Source organism: Larus michahellis, chromosome 2 (genome assembly GCF_964199755.1).
Source record: "Larus michahellis chromosome 2, bLarMic1.1, whole genome shotgun sequence".
Classification (NCBI taxonomy): domain Eukaryota; kingdom Metazoa; phylum Chordata; class Aves; order Charadriiformes; family Laridae; genus Larus; species Larus michahellis.
In genome coordinates, this window is record NC_133897.1 from 77,554,118 (window position 1) to 77,574,038 (window position 19,921).

Sequence of the window (19,921 nt, forward strand, 5' to 3'; positions counted from 1 at the left end):
ATCAAAAAGAAATATTTGATATACAGTGAATTAAACCAGGACACCCCAGTGTCTCCATTTTTACTTCAGCCTTACACAAATCATTTGTATTCAAGAGCCCAAATTTGGCCCAAAAGCCAAATTTTCAAACTAGAGATCTTTAAGTTACTGGCTTAGCTTCAATTAGCAGCTAAATATAAAAGGCCAGATTTTCAGACATTAAATCAATAGAAACTCCAGATACTTAATATCATAGGTCTGTAAATCAGTTCTGTGTGCTTAGATGGCTAAAGATAATGACCAATTTTCAGAAGAGCTAAATCGTCTCAATTAGAAATAAACATAGTTACCAGCTCTGGAAAGCAGGCCCTGTTGTTATAAAATATTGATCAATTCCTTTATATTTGCTATCTTTTAAGTTTTTATTTAGGATAAAAAGAAACAAAAAAATTTTATTCAGCAGAGCAGATCCAGCCAGCACGTACGGGGCATTTCTATCCAGAGATGAATTGTGCGCTATCGAACATTAATACAAAGCAGGAGTACCTTTGCTGAAGTTAATGGAATGACCTCCATGTTTTTTTCAGGAGAAAATCCTCCAATTTCATAGGTTATACATTTTATATAATTTCCAGTTGTAATATGTAAATATGTAATATGTAAATATGCAGTTCTAGAAACAGAATTGTTGCAGCTTTTCTGAAACTCAAGGCTTCAGCTGCAATGAGAAGTTTGGAGCTTCTGCTGCAACGTCTCTATAAATAATTCTCATAATAAAGGGGCCATCTTGGTTTTACAGGTACTGAGTTCTTTCATGTTGTTACCAAGAAGTTCAGACATGAAACAAGGCTAAAGAAATTTCACTCCCTATTAAAAAGAATATCAGCAGAAAAGGAAGTTCCACCTAATTGATCATTAAATATAGAAGAACACAACACTTGATTGATTCTCAATAGCAGAGGCAGATTCAGCAACAGTTTTTTCTAAAAAAACCCACTCTTCATGCAACATACTAAGCTTTCTCTAATTGTACCGCAAAACAGAAATGCGATGCCTTTTGTCAATAAATGAAGTGGCCCTACTATGTTCAGGACACCAAAAATTTTGCTTCTTACAGAAAAAGGTTCCATGGAAACACTGATGAACATTTGACAACTATCTATTTTTACTCCTAACATGTCTAAACACCACAAAGATAATTTTACCTCCCTTTTTCAGAAAATTGTTTCCTTACCATTTGAAATGAAATGTGGTATTTCTAATTTATCAAATGGATTTTCTCTGCAAGTGTTAAAAATGGATAATCAAAGTTCTAAAAGATATTAGAAATAATGATTTGGCATGGACATCTGGGATTTCATAGAATGATAGAATGGTTCAGGTTGGAAGGGACCTTAAAGATCATCTAGTTCCAACCCCCCTGCCATGGGCAGGGACAACTCCCGCTAAACCAGGCTGCTCAAAGCCCCATCCAGCCTGGCCTTGAACACTTCCAGGGATGGGGCATCCACAACTTCTCTGGGCAACCTGTTCCAGTGCCTCATTGGAACACATTTCTTCACAACTCACTGCCTCACATTTCTTTCAGTTCTGCACAATACTGGACTACTGTCAGAATTATATAAATAAGTAATTGTGAACCAGGCAATTAAAATTTGAAAATACATATTCAGAAACAAGAGCATTTCTTATCCTTCAAACATTTCTGGAGGATTTTTACTTCAACACACAAGCTATTTCAGTGAAATTAATTGTTCACCCCAACATTAAAAGTTTACCATTTCTAATATGAGGAATAGAGCATCTACGACCTTCTCACTCCCTTGTACGGGACCCCATAGAGGTTGTCCCTCTTATTTTCCATTGAGCATTATATCTCTGTACAGAGTAGAATAGCAGCACATCAGCTATGTTACAATGCCATGGCCAGCATAAAAATCCCCCTGAGTTTTATATCGGATCTATGTAAAACAATAAACTTCCTTGAAATGTTAATAGATCAAACAGATAGGTGCAGAGAAGGGAAGGGGAAATCTTAGGTTCTTATATCCATTTAAAAAAAGTGTGGCTGATGCTCAGAGATTTAAGTGATTTCAGTCACTGATAATGGAAATCTAATGAATATAATGAAAAGCTTATCTTTCTCTCAGTCCTTAAAGTCTCTTAAAACCCTAACCCAGTCACCAGTGAAGACAATGAGAATCCTTCCCTTTAATTGAAAATGCTCTGGATTCAGACCCCAGATCTTGCATGCCTATTCACTATGAGCTAAAATTTATCTGGGAATTTTGTATCTTATATAATGCTTAGTCTGGTTTCCCTTTTCATTTCCAAATTAAAACATGTTGTCTTCAGAAGTCTTTAGTCTCAGATTACTTTTCACAATTACCTTTCTTTCACATAGGGCACTATGACTATTGGATGTAGGAGAGGTTCATCCTCTTTAATATTCCTATACTAAGTAATAACTTTGAAGGGTTCCATACTTATCAAACTAAATCACTTCTTTCATAAAAGAACTATAAATAAAGCCATTACAGCTGCATTTATTTTATGCACATTTTATCCATGTGCCTAAAACTAACTTTATGGTCCCTCTTCCAGGTTATTCCTTCATGAAACCTGTGCTCTCCATTGGGATTCTGTGCCACTTCTGACATGTTTGTGCTGTTTCAGGGAGCCTTTGTGGATGCTGAGCTGGAGCGTTTTCTTTTCTCTTCTCTTTCTTTTTTTAAAAACTAAAACATGTTTAAAACATTGCATCATTTTAACTCAGTTAATTCATGATGGCATAGGGTTGATGGGTTTATGTGTTTTTCTCTTTGTTATCTTGGTCTAACACTATCTTCATACCATTTTTTTTAAACAATATTAAATTTGGCTTCCCAGATCATAAATTCTTCAGGACACATAGGTTTTTTTCACTGAGAAATGCACTCTTGCATATACACACAATCTCTAGCCCAGCATGTAATATTAGTCCTTCTATAATGCAGGAGCATTGCCGAGATCTAATCAATCATTTAATTAGTGACAAATGCATATCTACCTTGTGTTATTGACTACTTGGAAGACATACAAGTCAGTCATGTTGTTAGAGAGATTTTTACAATAGATTTGTTCATCACCATTTGCAAACATTTTTAAGTAACCATGACATTCTTCATGTGAGTTTGTAAACCTCAGCAAACAAATCCAATCCAAGATATTACCTAGTCTTAGCTGTCCCTTCTCTTTCTATTCAGTTAATTGACTAATGCCACAACAAACAAGTAAGAGATCACTCTAACTCAAGGATATATTTTCCCGATAGAATGAAAAAGGTGACAGTAGTGATATTTCACTGTTTTGAATCCGGTAGCATATATTATTAAAGCATCAACTCATATCTGTCACATGAAGTCATATTTCTCTTTAATAAATTAAATAACTTCAAGTAGTGTTATTGTGCCATGGCTTTCAGAAGATTTGTCAAGAAAGAGGCATCTTTGACTATTCACTTATCAAAGGAGTTATGCTGTTATATTCCTGACAGTTTGGGGACAGGGGAATGAAACAAACCTCCCTCTTTTAAATCACACTTGCACCACCAGTAAAGCCCAAACCCTCTTTGGGCAGCTCCAGGACTCAAACAACACAGCTTTGAAAGAGCAGAGGAAGCAATCTGCGTATTGAAATGTAAATATTCGCTACAGTGTACTGTACATAGGAATTCTGAGGGAAAGCAGGATGCTGAGCATATTTATTCATCCATCATTACCCAGGATTCTCTGTCTGCTGTTTCACAGAAACACTTTTCAGTTTGTTTGAGCTCTGGAAGAAACAGAGTTTGGGCATTGCTTTGGAATAGGCAAAGTTCTTTTCTTGGCAGTTACAGAGCACTAAAACTTATTTGAAGGCTTGATTCAAGAACAGATGAGTCAGTACTTTCATTAACAGATTTTAGACCTTCACACAAAAGTTGCAGGTTTGGGTTTATTGGGAGAAGTAACAGGGCTGTAGACCCATTCCCTCCTCCTTTCCATTAGCACAGTCTTACATGCTACAGCTGTGGTTGTGTAAAGGATTTACATCAGTTCCACTTGTATGTTCAGGCAATGCATTTGAAGAGGAGAGATGGGTAAGTAAGTGCCAAGCATTGAATGCTGCTGATAACTGGGAGAAAAAAAATAATCGCTGATTTGTACAAGACAGTCACTTTCATTTTTAAGGAGTCTGTTTTGGATGACATCGGCAATTCAAAGAGTGGAATTTCCCCAAGAGCTTATTTTCTCCTGTTACTGGTACTTTTGGAAAAGACAAAAAAACCAAACAAAAATCTAAGAAATTTAAGGCCAAAAGGACTTTTAAAACAGTATTTCATTCAAAAACAAAGGTGCCTTGCAGGCAATTAAGATTTTGCTTCAGCATTAAGCATTTTTTAAAAAAAGAAGGACGTTTCAAATCATTTGCTAAAATTTCAAAAGAAAAATTATAACATGATGTTTTAAGGTTTTGAAATAAAACATTGCTTCAGTTTCAATTAACAGTTTGGCAAATTTGTGAAACATGTTGGTGTTACTCCTACTGTCTTCTCTGAAGGGGATCTTAGCTACAGTAATTCACTCGGTCCTAGTGATGAGGCTTTAAGGTAATTACAACCTTGTAATTTCTCTGGCAAAGGGAGACAAATGTAAATAGAATTATATTCCAAATACTACGTGCACTTGGGAAAACGAACCATTCTTCTTTCTTTACAAAATGTTTCAGAAACATAAATACCTGTGAAATAAAAAAAGTATCTTACCAAATCCTGAAAATCTTAATAAGACACTTGAACTAAGAAAATTATGGTCACATTTTCTACTATTATAAAATCGTTACAAATCCCAAACCAGACTATTTCAATATAACTGAAGTATGTTATATTACTGTTTCTGAACTTGACTTGTTGATTCCTTTCTTTCAAAATGATGGTGGATTATCTTTCTTGGTAAACTCTATGTAAAAGCTTTTTTTCCTCAATAGATCTGCCATTTCCATGTATTCAGAACCCATTTAATGACAAAAAAAGTTTTCACTGTTACTAACAGTTAAGCTTCCACACCTGATACAGATAACAGAGCTCAATTGAACTGCATTCCTTCTTTTGAATAATCAACATAATTTTTTACAAAATTCAAGAGATGGAATAGGTCAGCAGAAGTAAGAAGCAATCCTGTTTGACCTTCACATGCCAACACAGACAACACTAAAAGCCATCTGTCTACTTTTAAACTAAAGACAGTTTACCTCCTGGTGCTGTTCTTTGAGGCAAAATCTCTATCTCTGTGAGTCAAGAGCAAAGAGGCAATGGTAAAGTAAACATACCTAGTGGAAAAATAAATCATGTGCCCTGCAACTATGCTTCTTTACACTTCTTGGTCCAGTGGCCAGAATTCATTCGAGTGAACCGCAAAAGCGAAGAATAAGATCCTGCAGAGCATGCAAGAAAATAAAATGTTGAAGAGTGATGACAGAGTGGGTTTAAAAAAGGAATATATGGGGAAAATCCCCAAATATCTGTTAAAGAAGAGAGCCTTTAAAAAAACATTTAAAAACTGTTTGTAACTATGATAATCAAGTAATCAATTAAATTAATCTGGAGTAAAATTTGTGATGAATGATTTCACTACAAGACTGAATTGTCAATAATTTCAATTTGGAATGCAGCAAACCACAGGCAGTGTAAGAAGTTTTAAGAGAGACAGAATTTAAAAAAAATGTTCCTTCTCTAATGGGATGATTATACGCTGACTTTTGACATAGGATCAAAAGCTGGTACTCCATCTAAGAAGAAATTGAGAAATTTAACCTGATACCTAGAGATTTCAGAGGAGTTCATGGTGGGCTTGGAAAATTTTGTGGTGATTGAGGATGTACATGCACATCACATGCATGTGGAAAAGAAAAATGTAAAAACAGTTAAGAGAAAAAAAGAACTACTGAACTTGTCAACAGCAAAAAAAAAAAAGGATTGTATCCCTTAGTTCTGTGAAAATAATACACAGTGACTTATGAAGAGGAGGTTAACCCAGCTGTAAGCTTTAACGTTCAGAAGAATTAAATCCTCAGCTTTGAATAACATTCGCAGTAAATTAAACCGGCAGTTATGCAATGTCTGGAGTACGTCGTAACCACCCCATGATTACCAGAGCCAGCCAAACCCTGTCCCCGAGCAGGCAAAACTCCTAACTGGGATGAAGGTTTTTATCCAGTGTTTAGTCTCCTTTGACCTGATTCATTTCACCACCCTTACTTTGGAAGGAAGGGGAAAGTTTTGCCGCTGTGAAAGCCAGTGCAGATATCTGTACCAAAATTAAGCCTGATGTAACTCCACTAATGTCACACCAGGGATGGATTTGGCCCAGAGTGTCTGGGGAGGTTAATGCTCTTCCTGAACTGGAGATCAATGTTAATTCACCTCAGTTCTTTAGCTTTGCTGCAGCTACAAATGCAGGTCAGGCTCGAGGGGCCAAGGGTCTTGGTGAGCTGGTTGCTGTAAAGAGGGAAGCGCGGGTTTCCTGCTGCCAGGCCAATCAATAGTCCTTTTTGTACCTTTACTATTGTGACAAACCATTCATTTCTTTACGCAGATACATTTCTTTACAAATGTGACAAAACCTCTCCTACCAGCCTCTCTCTTTTAGGTCCTTTCTGCTCCAGGCACTGCCAATGAAACCCTTTTGTTGGTAGCATTTCAAGCTAGCAGGAGCTGTGGCAGTTCACAAATTGCACCTCAGCATTTCCTTAGCAATGGCTGCTGCTGTATCTCCTGTACTAATCACCTTTGTAGAAACAGGGCTATCAAATGCTATTTTAAGGGCTGGATTCTGCTCTCTTATCCCAATTCACAAGATGGAAATGGTGTGCCACCATTATAACTTAAGAGTGGAATTTAGAGCTCATGCTAAAAATGCCGTCTGGCTGGGAGTGTTTGCCTCCTGCATTTCAAATGTTCCTTGTCTGAGCACGCACCCAGTTGAACAGCCCCACACACATACAGATGAGCAACGATGACTTCTTATTTAATGTCCTTTTTTCCCCCAAGACAGTTATTAATGGTGAAAAGAACTGTAAATTTACTACAAGTTTGACGCATAAATTACAGGAGAGCTACGGAGAGTCTGGATGTCCTGGTGGCAATGCTGCCACACCTTGCAAGAAAGCTCAGGCAGCAGCATTACGTGACTCATTCTACAGGCACACAGGGGAAGCTGCTGAGTGCAGGAAATGCTCATCTCTCCTGCCCTTGCTAAAGAAAATAAAAGGGCATTGACAAATCTGCAGGAGGAAACCTTTGGTTCTCCTCTGTCACAGACCCCTCTTCCCCCAAACCAGAAATGAGTAGGGCAGAACAGGAAAACAGAGATGGCTTTACATTGCCTTTCTGCTTCCATTGCCCTGGGCTGGCTGATGAGCTGCTTTATCCTGAGGCAAAAATAAAGCCTGGCCTGCCCTACGCCTGCTGCCGGTCTGGGAACACTGCAGCACAGTTTGTCATGTACTTCTGAGTGTAGTCCCCTTCTATTGGGGGACTTCTACGGAGGTCAGAAGAGAGGTAATGGTGTGACCTACACACCAGCTGAGGAAGTCCTGCTTCATGATCACCTTCTGAGAGCAAGGTCAATCATCTGCGCAGCCATGAAATCACAATGAATGAGTCTCATGTTGCTGTTAGCCTGGGAAACAGCTGGAAGAAAGCCCCACTCTTAAATTACAGTTGGATAGGGACACCAGTTTAATTCACATATCCCATCAGTATTGATAAATTCAAATCACCGGAATCCTGTCTGGTATTTAAATCATATTTTAATAGTGTATTGTGTTTGCATGGCAAGGTTGTGGTAGTGGGGGGGCTGCAAAGGTTGCTTCTGGGAAAAGATGCCAGAACCTTCCCACATGTCCAAGAGAGCCAATGCCAGCCAGCTCCAAGACAGATTCACTGCTCGCCAAGGCCGAGCACATCAGTTGTGGTAATAGCACTTCTGTGATAACATAGTTAAGAAGGGGTAAAAAAAAGCCTGCACGGCAGCAGCTAGAGGAGAAGAGTGAGAATATGTGAGAGAAACAACTCTGCAGACACCAAGGTCAGTCAAGAAGGAGGGGGAGGAGGTGCTCCAGGCACTGGAGCAGAGACTCCCCTGCAGCCCATGGTGAAGATCCTGGTGAGGCAGGCTGTCCCCCTGCAGCCCATGGAGGTTAACAGTGGAGCAGATATCCACCTGCAACCCGTGGCATACCCCACACCGGAGCAGGTGGATGTCCAAAGGAGGCTGTGACCCTGTGTAGGGCCTGTGCTGGAGCAGGCTCCTGGCAGGACCTGTGGCCCTGTGGAGAGAGAAGCCCACACTGGAGCAGGTTTGTTAGCAGGACTCACGACACCATGGGGGACCCATGTTGGAGTAGTCCATTCCTGAGGGACTGCACCCTGTGGAAAGGATCCATGCTGGAGCAGTTAATGAAGAACTGCAGCCCATGGGAAGGACTCATGTTTGAGAAGTTCATGGAAGACTGTCTCCTGTGGGAAGAACCCCATGCTGGAGCAGGGGAAGAGTGTAAGGAGTCCTCCCCGTGAGGAGAAAGGAGCAGCAGAGACAACATGTGATGAACTGACCACAAACCCTATTCCCCATCCCCCTGTGCTGCTCAGGGGGAGGAGGTAGAGAAATCGAGAATGAAGTTGAGCCTTGGAAGAAGGGAGGGGCAGAGGGAAGGTGTCTTAAGATTTGCTTTTATTTCTCATTATCCTAATCTGACTTTTGATTAGCAATTAATTAAATTAATTTCCCCAAGACAAGTCTGGTTTGCTGGTAACTGTCTTTATCTCAACTCATGAGCCTTTTGTCATATTTTCTCTTCCCTGTCCACTTGGGGAGGGGGAGTGATAGAGCGGCTTGGTGGGTACCTGGTGTCCAGCCAAGGTTAACCCACCACAAATAGTATGATTAGTAAGTTAAACTTCCAGGCAGCTGTAAAGTATGCAAGCTTTTTGTTTGGCAATGGAGAATTTCCCAACTCTTGCTCACAATCAGTGTCAGATAAACCATCAATACAACCTGCCCTTATTTCACAATAGCACAGCCCTGTAATCTCTTCAGTCCCTGCCCAATCTTACCACGTAAAATACCATGACCTAAACCAGTTGCTTTTCCTTTCAGCTGAGACAAAGAACCCACAGCTCTTGTGCTTCTGTCTCCCTGCTCCACACCCAGTCTACATTTTCTCCCTATTCCTCACCTTCAAATGAAATTCTTGGGCTGCAATGACATTAATTCCACCTGCTTTCCCCAAATGTGACTTTCTTGATCTGCAATATCCCTCACTCCAAGATACCACTCCAAATCTTGGGATGAGGAGAGGGTTAGCTTGCTTCAGACAGCAGTGAGAGGGCTAAAGCCATGAAAAATACATTGATGTTTTCTTCCCATATGAAAATGAGTTTGGTTTGTCTTTAGGTGGTATAGATCATGGGAAACCTTCTTCCTTCCTCTGTGAATATTTCTCAGAAAATGTCATGTGAATCCTTAGTATTAGTCAGAAGGATAAACAGAAAGTTGAGAATTACCAGGAATGGAGTAAAGAACATAAATCAAAGCATTTTTATGCCACTATGTGAATCCATGGTGCAGTCATAGCCTGAATACTGAATGTACTCCTGGTCATTCTAACCCATAAATAATATAGCAGAACCAGCAAAGGAACAGAGGAGGGCAGAAAGGATGATCAAAACAACGAAAGGTTTTACTCAAACAGAGACTGAGGCCCTTCAGTCCAGGGAAAACACAACCCAAGGAGATTATCAGATAACTGAAATATCTAGAGTGGCAAGCAGAACAACTATTCATTGTTTCTCAGAAAAGAAGGAAGCAAGAGGCCCCCAGTGGAAATTATCAAGCCTCAGGATTAAAAAAATCACGAAGGGAAGTATTTTTCCATAGACTGCAAAATGAAGCAGTGGGACTCATTGACACAGGATGTTGTGGAGGTCAAAAGGAAAATCTGATTAAAAAGGACTAGACCAATTCATAGAAAGGTCTACTGAGCCCTGTTAAATGTGACGGTCTGGATATAAGCCACAAATTTAAAAATCCCTCACCACCTATTGTTAGAAGATGGAAAGGTATACCGCAGGAAGAGCATACTTATCTTGTTTATTATCTTTCCCTAAACATCCATTACCAGCCCCTCTAATAGGCTGAAAACTGACCTTCCTGTCTCATCTAGTGGGGCCATCTTTGTGGGTTTTCTGTTTTTTCTTCAATGAGCCTCCCAGAGGAAGGAATGCCAGTGGGACACTTCACACCAGACCCCTTGCTCCAAGGCACTAGCAAACGCTCTGACTCATTACATGCATATGGTGAATCCCAGAATATATAGGTCACCGTCTCAGCTTTGCCCTTGGCCTGCTACATGCTTCATTTGGTGATTATCCCAAAGCTTAGTATATTCTGTGCAACAGAGATTTACAAAGGAAAAAACCCACCTATGTTACCAAGAAAATATAGCTTTTCCTATCATGGGTGTTAGTACCTTGGGAGAGACAGGCATAGAAGAGTAATCCAGAGATTAGGGCGATAACCTAGCCACAGATGTTTTTGTGACTTTGGATTCGCCCATTTCTGTGCCTTGGTTTTCCAACCAGAAGATAACAACAATGGTGGGGTAGGGTTTTTTTGGTTTGGTTTGTTTTTCAATCTTGCAAGGGTTTTATGTGTCTAAATGTGCCAGATGTTTTAATAACAAGTGAGAGAGGAACCATAAAAATAACTGAATTTATACATGACTGCAAATGGAGCCGTAAAGTCCAGCTCTGACTTTTCCAAATCACATTTGCTCTCCCCAATTTAAAGCATCTAGTCTTTTTAAAAATAAAAGAGAAAACTAGTATGGTTCACTAAGAGTACTTCTTTAGAAGCTAGAGTGTGGATTTGCCCCATTTCATATCAAACCGTTCATACCAGATGGTTGCAATGTCAATGTAAGGACGAAGCCAATGCAGATTTTAGAAAATTGCAATGTTGTGGAAAAAGTGCTCCCTCTGGTTATTTTGCTGGAGAATTAATTGCTTACAGCAGAGGAGAAGTAGGGCAGAGGGCAGTTGGGTTTACCTGCATTGTTTTCACCGGTACAGTCAGGATGATGGTTGTTTGTCAAACACGGGTTTTTGCTTTCCCCCCCCTTCAAGAAGGGCACACGTTCCCGACACACTGCATTAGTTTTCTGAGGAAGTGACGGCTCTTTCTCAGAGGCCGTGCATTTCCTGGGTGCCGTAGGGAGTGAAAGAATATAGTTTCGTACACAGTATGGGAGTCATTTGTTTTACCTGCTACGTCAGCCATGTTGTTAAGTGCAGAGACCCAAAATGACAGACGTGACTGAGGCAGCTGCTGGAGCCAGCACAGCTTCCTTCAAACCCCCCTGATCTGACACAACAACAGTGCAGCGTGCTGGCAGTCCTGGAGGATTACAGCATCACTGCTGACTTTCTGTTAACCCTTTGGAGCTCACAACCTGCCAAATGACGGAATGAGCTGTTAGGTGAAAAACCATGACAGCACCTAACACTCAGAGGCAAAGTGTCTCTCCCGAGACAGTACCTTAAATAACAACACACTTATAGTATCTGTTGCTAGTTTGGCACGGTCAACTCTACCTGCCTTAAAACAATGACAAAAAAGAAAATTGTCTTCCAAAATTTTGCAAATGAAAAAAAAAAAACCAAACAGGTCATGCCAAGACATTGAGTGGAGATAACAGCAGTAACTCCAAGGATTATCACCTCAAGGAGGCGAGTCAGCAGAAGTCATTTGTCTGACCTGGGGGCCAGGTTCTGCGCAATGCCATTTAGACCATGTCAGCAGGTACAAAACGTTCAAGTGCAGTGTGCTTGAGCGCTGAGAAGATATCTTCACAGACTATTGATTGCCATGTTAAATAAATAAATAAAAAATAGTAATGTCTGAGAGAAGTGCTGAACTGAAAACCTTGGAGATTAAGTACTACAGTATAATCACAAAATACATCTTTGTGACAGTCGATTGGCATTTCTGCTGTACAGGGACCCACCAACGCTAATTTCAATCTACCTTATGTATCAACAACAGAGATGTTTTGTCATCTCAGCCCGTGCTGTCCAGATTCATGAATACTCGTCTGGGGTGTCCAAACCATGTCATGATTCCCAGGTGCTCTCCCAAGCTAGGTGGATACTAACGAGTATCATTATGATACCTCCTAGTTAACAGCAATCACACCTCTGACGGCAATACATTTGCGCTAACACAGACTGGAAGCGTTACATTTACATTTTGCAGGGGGTTACCACTCCTCCCTGTGGTGATCACTTCTTATAGGAATACTCTACTGATAGTCTGAAGAAGGACCAGGAAGGTGACCTTTCGCCCATCAGCTTCTTTTGATGTTGACAGCATGTGTCATTTTTTTTAATACACGTTAATCATCATGTCCCTTATGTTAAGTAGCGCAACACAAAAATCATGGACTTTTGTTAGAGGCTGTACCTATAACAATCTGCAAGCCACGATCAGGAAAAAATGTCTGTTTTCTGTGACAATCTGTAAAGGGTTTACAGATAACAAACACAAAAAGTCAACACTATCCTACTGTAAATCCTAAACCCAGTGTGGTTTCAGAATGAGGCACTATCTAGGACATGTGATTTAACCGATACCTTTATTATTGTTTAATTTGCTCTTAATCCTTTCTTCCTCCTTCAACACCCTGCATATCTACACATCAGCAGGTCCCTTTAAGTCTCTGTCATTCAGCATCTTGCCCCTCCTTCCCCTTCTTTGAGAAATTGCCTCCTCTTCACTTTTTGTAGGACAAGAACGCAGTTCATTCCCCAAGCCAACTCTTTTTTTGGCCTCTCTTCTGAAACTACCAGTAAGGATGACATAAGTGATGTTGGACAACACTGGTTGGACAACGCTACACTAGGAATTAGTCATAGACCAGCTGACACCCAACTCTCTTTTATTCTTCTCTTTTTCTAACATTTTTCTTTGAAAACGACAACCTTTTCCCCAAAATCCCAAACGCGCTAATCCATGAAGCATTCTAACAATAAGGAAATGAATATTTAATTACTTTAATTCTACTATGTTATTGAAAGCACAGTTCCAGGCAAGTTCATTTTACATGTGGTGATATTAAGGCAGTCAGTTTCAGTCCCCAGGTCTCATGACAACTACTGAAGCCATGAATAGATTTGGGTATATGTGCATTGTTTCAGCATGTTGAAATTCTGTCTGCGTGTCTAGTTAGCATTGTTCATTACAAGTGAAAACCAAAGCTCCTCCTGCCCCTACTGATTTGCAAAAAAAACCCAAAATAACCGCTCTGCACCTCTTTGTTGCAAATAAACTATATTGCAGCACACACAGAGCACAGCTACCAATTCTATATTTTGTCCAACCAAAATAGTTCAGTACTCCAAAGATGCACAGAAGTTGGCATTTCCGATTATTCGAGCTGAATGATTCCTATGGGTCAGTTGTCAAACAAAATTTGCAAAGGCTCCTGGCACTCTGACCAAGGGGGAATACCCCAATTTATGTTATAACATAGACAGCAGCAGTAACATTTTAATCAGGCGGTGGAGCCTGCTGGGAAGCTCCACTGTAAAGCATTGTTATGCTCAACAGGACTGCAGTTCGGTATGGCCGGGGAGTCTACAGTGGGCTGTGTTTCCTTAGTGCAGCCATCATGGATATCAATGCAAAATTAAACAAAAGATGTTTCCCCTCTCCCTTGATACTTACATGCTACAGTAAGTGACTGCAGTCTATTACTCCTTTTGCATAATAGTATAAGCCATTTTAAGAGCTCTCTCCTCTGAAGTTAGATCAGGGAATACCTTGTATGTTAACAACAGAAGTTACAATTAGGAAGCAGAGGTCTTAATCTGGAGGACTCACAAAACATGGGTGAAAGATGGATCTTGACAGCTCACTTTGGGCACTTAAATACATGTTAAGCATGAGTTCTCCATCTATACTAAACTTCCAAGTTATGTTAGTGAACACATTTTTGCAATCAGGCCTTTAAAATCAAAAGTAGATTTTCTGATTTGTTTTTACATCAGAACCATTCTATCTTTTAAAGTGACTGAGGAATGGAAGGGCAACATTATCAGCCTTCATCTCATTGTCTAGCTGAGGAGGTCTCAGTATAAAACCAAAAATACTTCAAGGAAGAGGGAAGAGGAACAAGAAGAAAGAAACATAAAACTATGGATTCAGTAGAAAAAGTGGTAGTGTATTTAAAAAAAACACAGTTCAAATTGAATAAAAAATATATGTCCTTGAAATTTATATCCTATAAGTACAATAGTTTCTAAGTTCATGTTTTAAATACATGAACTAGAATCTTTCTTGAAGCAATTACAGTATTCTTAATTAAATTGTGGTTCTTGTACAGTAATATCAATTAGCTCTTTAAAAACCACATTATTAATTTATCAAGGAGACCACTTGATAACATGGTGAAGGCAATAAAATAGATCAGTCTGTAACGCCCACTGCTCGAGGGAACAGACTTCATTCAGAAGTACACGGGCAGTGAATCTCCACTAACTTCTGCAGAACTGCACTGATTCACCCCTCTCAGGATGGAATCTGCCTAATTAACATTAAAACTTTTTCTTTATGTGTTCTGTTGCCTGTTTTCTTTATACACAGCCATGAAGAAAATCATAATGTCATAGAGTATGGTCTGTAATGAAGTGGTGTTATAATGAGTTCTTCTTTGCTGAGAAAATGCATATTAGTGTGAGGGGAAAGAAGATAAGGTCAAAAAATAAGTTAGGAGGGAGAATGAGAACTGAAATTAAAACAACAAAACCACAACTTCTGCATTGAAAGGCATTTTAGATACTGATAATGAAGTTTCCAGATGAACCAGGAAAGAAAGGAGGAGGATTGGGAAGTACCTCTGGAAGCTATTTGTGAACAGCAGACAGGTTGGGATGGCTTGCATGTGCTTGACAGCAGCTACTCTGTGGAGTAATAAAGGAACAATAGACAGCTAGTTGAAGTGCTGGTAAGTTTGGATGGCTGGAAACCATCTGCACTCAAAGTGGTACTACTTTATGGTAAGGAAAATGTACAAATCCTCTGAAGAACAGGAATACAAACAAACAAGTGCAGAGGGAGAAGCAGGACAAGCTTCCCCCACTGTCACAGAAGTATGTATGCCCCAGTCTTGCTCACATGAGTGTTATGGGAAAAGTTATTGGCAGCTCCTCATTTACCAGGCTATAACCCTGGCAACTGTATTGAAGCTTTGGGGTTTTTTAAAATAAAATTATTTGTATTTCTCTTAGTTATATTTGTTACATCTTGCCAATTTCATTACTCCTCTCTGTTTCTTCTTTTGACCACATTTCTAACGTTGTTTCCTTTAAGCATTCTTCTAGAGACAATTTTCCAGCAGGGCCCCATGAACATCTCCCTGATTTGCACAGGCGTCATCTATATTTACGTGTGTGTTCGTGGGTCAAAAACCAAGTTCCAAATCACTTCAGTGTTCGCCTGTAACAACTTGGCGATGTCGACATACACCAGCTTTGGGCCACGCGCATAAAGTATAACATACAGCTCCACCTGCTGCTGGAGGTGCCTCCTGCTTGACTCATCACAACACAGTTTCCTACAAATGCATTTAGGGAGGATACAAAGTCTGTACCACTGAATGGTCTCTGGGACGTTTATGTAGTCTGCTGTTCATGAAGGCTTCCAGATAAGCCTGTTTGCTCTGCTCCCATGCTCATATATAGGGCTGGTCCTCAGCACTGAACTTAAGACTACCAGCAAACATCAGGCCCCAAAGCTGTCCTGTCTATGCTTTACAGATGCATTGCTGAAGGCTTCTTGCAAATCCCTTCACTTGCAACCCAGAAATAGAGAGGAAATATCTTTTTCAAAGACATTAAAGCACACTTTCTAAACTGGAATATATTTTCTTACAGCTGCTCTGTAGACCTGGAAAGACCAGCAAAGAAAGGAGAATGAAAGTCAACTTCACCCTTTGGAAAACTGTTTACAAGCATTTGTGAAAAAAAAGTAAAATATAAATCTGAGCTTCTGATTTCATAAAAAAATGATGAAATATTGATTCCTACCAGGTTAGTATTAAACCCCTTTTTTTCTTAAGAAAATGGGACGAGTTGGGCGGGGGTGAAGAAGAGAATGAGAAGGTAGAACGAAGAGATGTTTCCCTCAAATGAGAACATGCCATTTATTCACAGCTTGGCATAATAACAAGGATCTTGTTCTCAAGAAGACTGGAAGAGACTTCATGCTGCTCTGTGGCTCATTACCGCAGCTGGAGGCCTCCAAGCCCAGCCAGGTCTTCAGCATGGCAGTGTCCCAGCAGGAGCACCCTCCATGAGAAAGGGGCTGGGGCTTCAGAGTCCATGAGCTCTGTCTGGTAAACTCTGTCTTGGGTACATCAAAAATATGGTTGATGAACTCAGCCTCTACCAAATGAAACGTTTAAGTCACAGAACTGACATTTTCTGGGGGGAAAAAATTGCACCACTGGAAAATTTCTGATTCATTTTTACCAAAAATTCGGAGGGTTTTGGTGAAAAAACCACCTGAGTCCTCTGGAATTTAATGTAGGAAAATGGTTCCCACTCTTCCAAATTTCTTTGAAAGAAGCAAGCAGGCAGGCAAAAGCTAAATTGGTAACTAGATATTAGAGACCCACAAAATATTCCAGCAGGAGTGTGAATTATACTGCAATACGGTGTCAGCCAGAAATCTAAAGTATAATTTTGTTTCATTAAAATTTTCTTCCAGGAAAAGCACCTTTCTTTACAAGGAATCAGCTGCCTGGAAAGACTATTGCCATTCTGTTACAGATATCTAAAGTGAAATAAAATAAAGCTATAGAGGTTGAGAGTACAGATTTTGGAACAAGGTTTTTGTAGTCTAACTGGTCAAAGCAATGTTAGTGAGAGAAATAGGTAAAAGTTTTCAAGAAGTGGCTTTTTGCAAGACTTACTAAGGACCGTGCTTTCTAAATGATAGCAATAATAAAGACATGCACTATGCCTAGGTATAAAATTATTTTCCTAGTTTAAATTTGGAGATAATCACAATACGGCACACTGATTTCAAAATGGCTGCAACAATCTGAGGTTCTCCATGACAGCATTCCAGATAATCAGATAAACTTCAAATAGTTTCAGGTTTGGATGAAAACCAACACTTCCGGCAGGTTTGACCTGATATAGAATATATAAAACTCTGCACCTTTGGCTCGTGTATTGAAAAATATACATTTAAGCTATCTCATTTTGAAGCTAAGTCTCAAAACATCACTTCTCACACAACAGGATGAGAAGGAAATAAGATTGTGAAAGACATCTTGTCTAGCACAGAGACAATCACTACCACAACGCAGAGCTCTTCAACAGAAACTTCTGCAGTACACCAAAGAGAAGGCAAGAAAAAGAGGAGAAAGACCAGCTGAGCTGAAATAAGCCAAATGCTCATTGCCAAACAAGTTTGATTAAATCCAGGAAAGATGGAAACGATTTTGCAACTGGCAAAGCTCCAAAACAGTGATGCCTTACATCAGGTTCAGGGAACGTTTCGTTTGAAGATAAAAGGTACTCAAGTGTGAAATCTGTGATCAATAAAGGAAGCAGAATGAAAAAGCAAACCAGCCACAAACAAAAATTTCTGATGGCATTTTAATTCCACATGCATTAGACAGCATCCAGGGAGAAGACCAATGTCTGTATGTACTTTAAATAAACCGCATGTAAAATACACAAAGTGTTCATCCTTGATAGTATACATGGTTCCCTTATCAATTAGGGACTCCTTCATTTGCATTTTGTTTTCATTCTCTGAAGTCCTGAAAGAATGAGATTTTATAAAATTAAATAAGTCTACTCTTATTTGCTAAGGAGTATTGCTGATCTTTTTATGAACATTCAGGAGCTTTGTGTAGCTATAAATATTTGCTCTTGAACCATTTAGCAACTTCAGGAAGTATCATCAGCAATTAGAAGAAGAATGCATTAAATTTGGAATTAGATGGGATAAAACCTTGCACTATTCCCACTGAAATTTCTCAGGGTGAAATATTGTCTGTATGATTTCAAGAAGGCCTGTCTCCCACTGATACAAATAATCCAGTTCGGGAAAGCCTAGTGGATTGTCTGAAACAGCTTAAAACTAATTTTCCCACTGCTATATCTTTCAGAAATTGAGTATTACCAATTGGTCACTTGACTAGGGACATACCTAAGGAAAAAAGCCTGGCTCCAAAGACCAATATTCCTCAAAACTTGGCAAACATTTGGGTTTGGTTTTCTGATTTGTTTTCTGACTCCTGAAAATGAGACACAAAATCAGACGCTTGAACATGATACCTTTTAGCTAATGCCTGTTTCTAACTGTTGCCAGTTAGAAATGAGAGTGCTTCACCACCTCAACTGAACATATATTTAATACCCTGTCCAATTTTTAAGCATGAGAACAGTCTCATTTATTTTAATTGGATTACAGTCAAAATAGTATTTCCTATGTCTCCTAACAAGACAGAGAACAGAAGAATTGCTGACCTTCCAGGGTAAACACAAAACATAGACAACAGTCCTTTCTGATGTGTGGTAAGTCGAGCAGGCGTGGCAGGAGGCTGTTTTGGCAAACATCGCTCCTATTTCATGAAGAAAGATATGGGAAACTACAGGCTGGTCATTCTCACATCAGTCCTCGAGAAGAACACATAGCAAATCTTCCTGAACGTTTCTGGACGCATGAAGGAGACGAAGGTGATGAAATGACTGATTCAGTAAACAAGGGGATGGAAGTGGATGTCATGTGCCGTGACTTTAGTAAGGCTTTTGTCACAGTCTCCCAAAGCACCTTTTCAGCCTAGCTGGGAAGGTAGGCCTTGTATGGATAGAAAACTAGCTGAACTGCCAGCCTCAAACAGCTCAACGTCCAATGGGCCGTCAATTACTGGTGTTGTTTCTAAAGTGTTGATTTGGTGCTGATACTGGTACTGCTTAACATCCGCATTAACAAACAGGAGACAACCAATCATTGTCTATTACCAACACACTACTAGCAACAGGAGGTGGTCTTGGCCATTGCGGAAAAGCAACGGAAGATCGGCGAGGAGGATTGTAAATACACTCAAGGGACTCGCACCTGGGGTGCTGGGAAACCCATATATCACACTCATTGTTGTTCAGTCTTGGGTGCTGCACAGAAAACACTTGCACTTAGATAACATAAGTCTGCAATGGACTCAGGGACACCTTATCTAGCCGCTTGAGAATCCTGGTCTGTAGTTGAAGATCAAAACACAGTGGGAAAACTATGCCTGTTTGAACCCTTTAAATACCAGCGAGAACAGGGAGCCCGTGTGTGCTCTTGCTAATAAGGACTCTCTCGCTGCCAAGGACTCTTGCTAACAAGGACTCTCTCACTCTACGGTGCCCACATCCCCTGCTTGCATGCCTCTGCCCGGGTGTTGCTTCGGAGATTCCCTGGTCCATGAGGTATCGAGATTAAACTTGTTCTTTGTCTTTCATCTATACTTTTGTGGTGGTTCTGAGTCCTGCCTGCATCAGCTCACACAGCCATACAGCCTCAAGACTGGAAATGGACATAGTCCTAGTATAATTCTATTGACTGGGGCCACTAGACAGTGTACATAGCAATTGCATAATAAAACATAGCAACACACATCCAATATGTAAAAATTGAACTTGCTTGATATTGACCGCACTTTATTTGCTGTTCATCTGCCCAGACACTTCAGATTAGGGAACAAACCTACTATTTAGCTTTTTTGAGAAGCACCTTCAAGAGTCAGCTGTGACTGGGATCTCGGGGAACTATCAGGCAGGGTACGTTAAAGTACTTAAAGC

General features: G+C 40.0%; 1 long non-coding RNA gene across 1 annotated transcript in view; it reads right to left on the reverse strand.

The window, feature by feature from the left end:
* The window catches only part of LOC141738308 (uncharacterized), a 50,538-nt gene that overhangs the window by 11,688 nt on the left and 18,929 nt on the right, over positions 1–19,921 (reverse strand). The window contains exon 2 of the long non-coding RNA XR_012585367.1: positions 5,329–5,433. This is a non-coding gene — a long non-coding RNA (uncharacterized LOC141738308). The remainder of the gene's footprint in view (positions 1–5,328; positions 5,434–19,921) is intronic.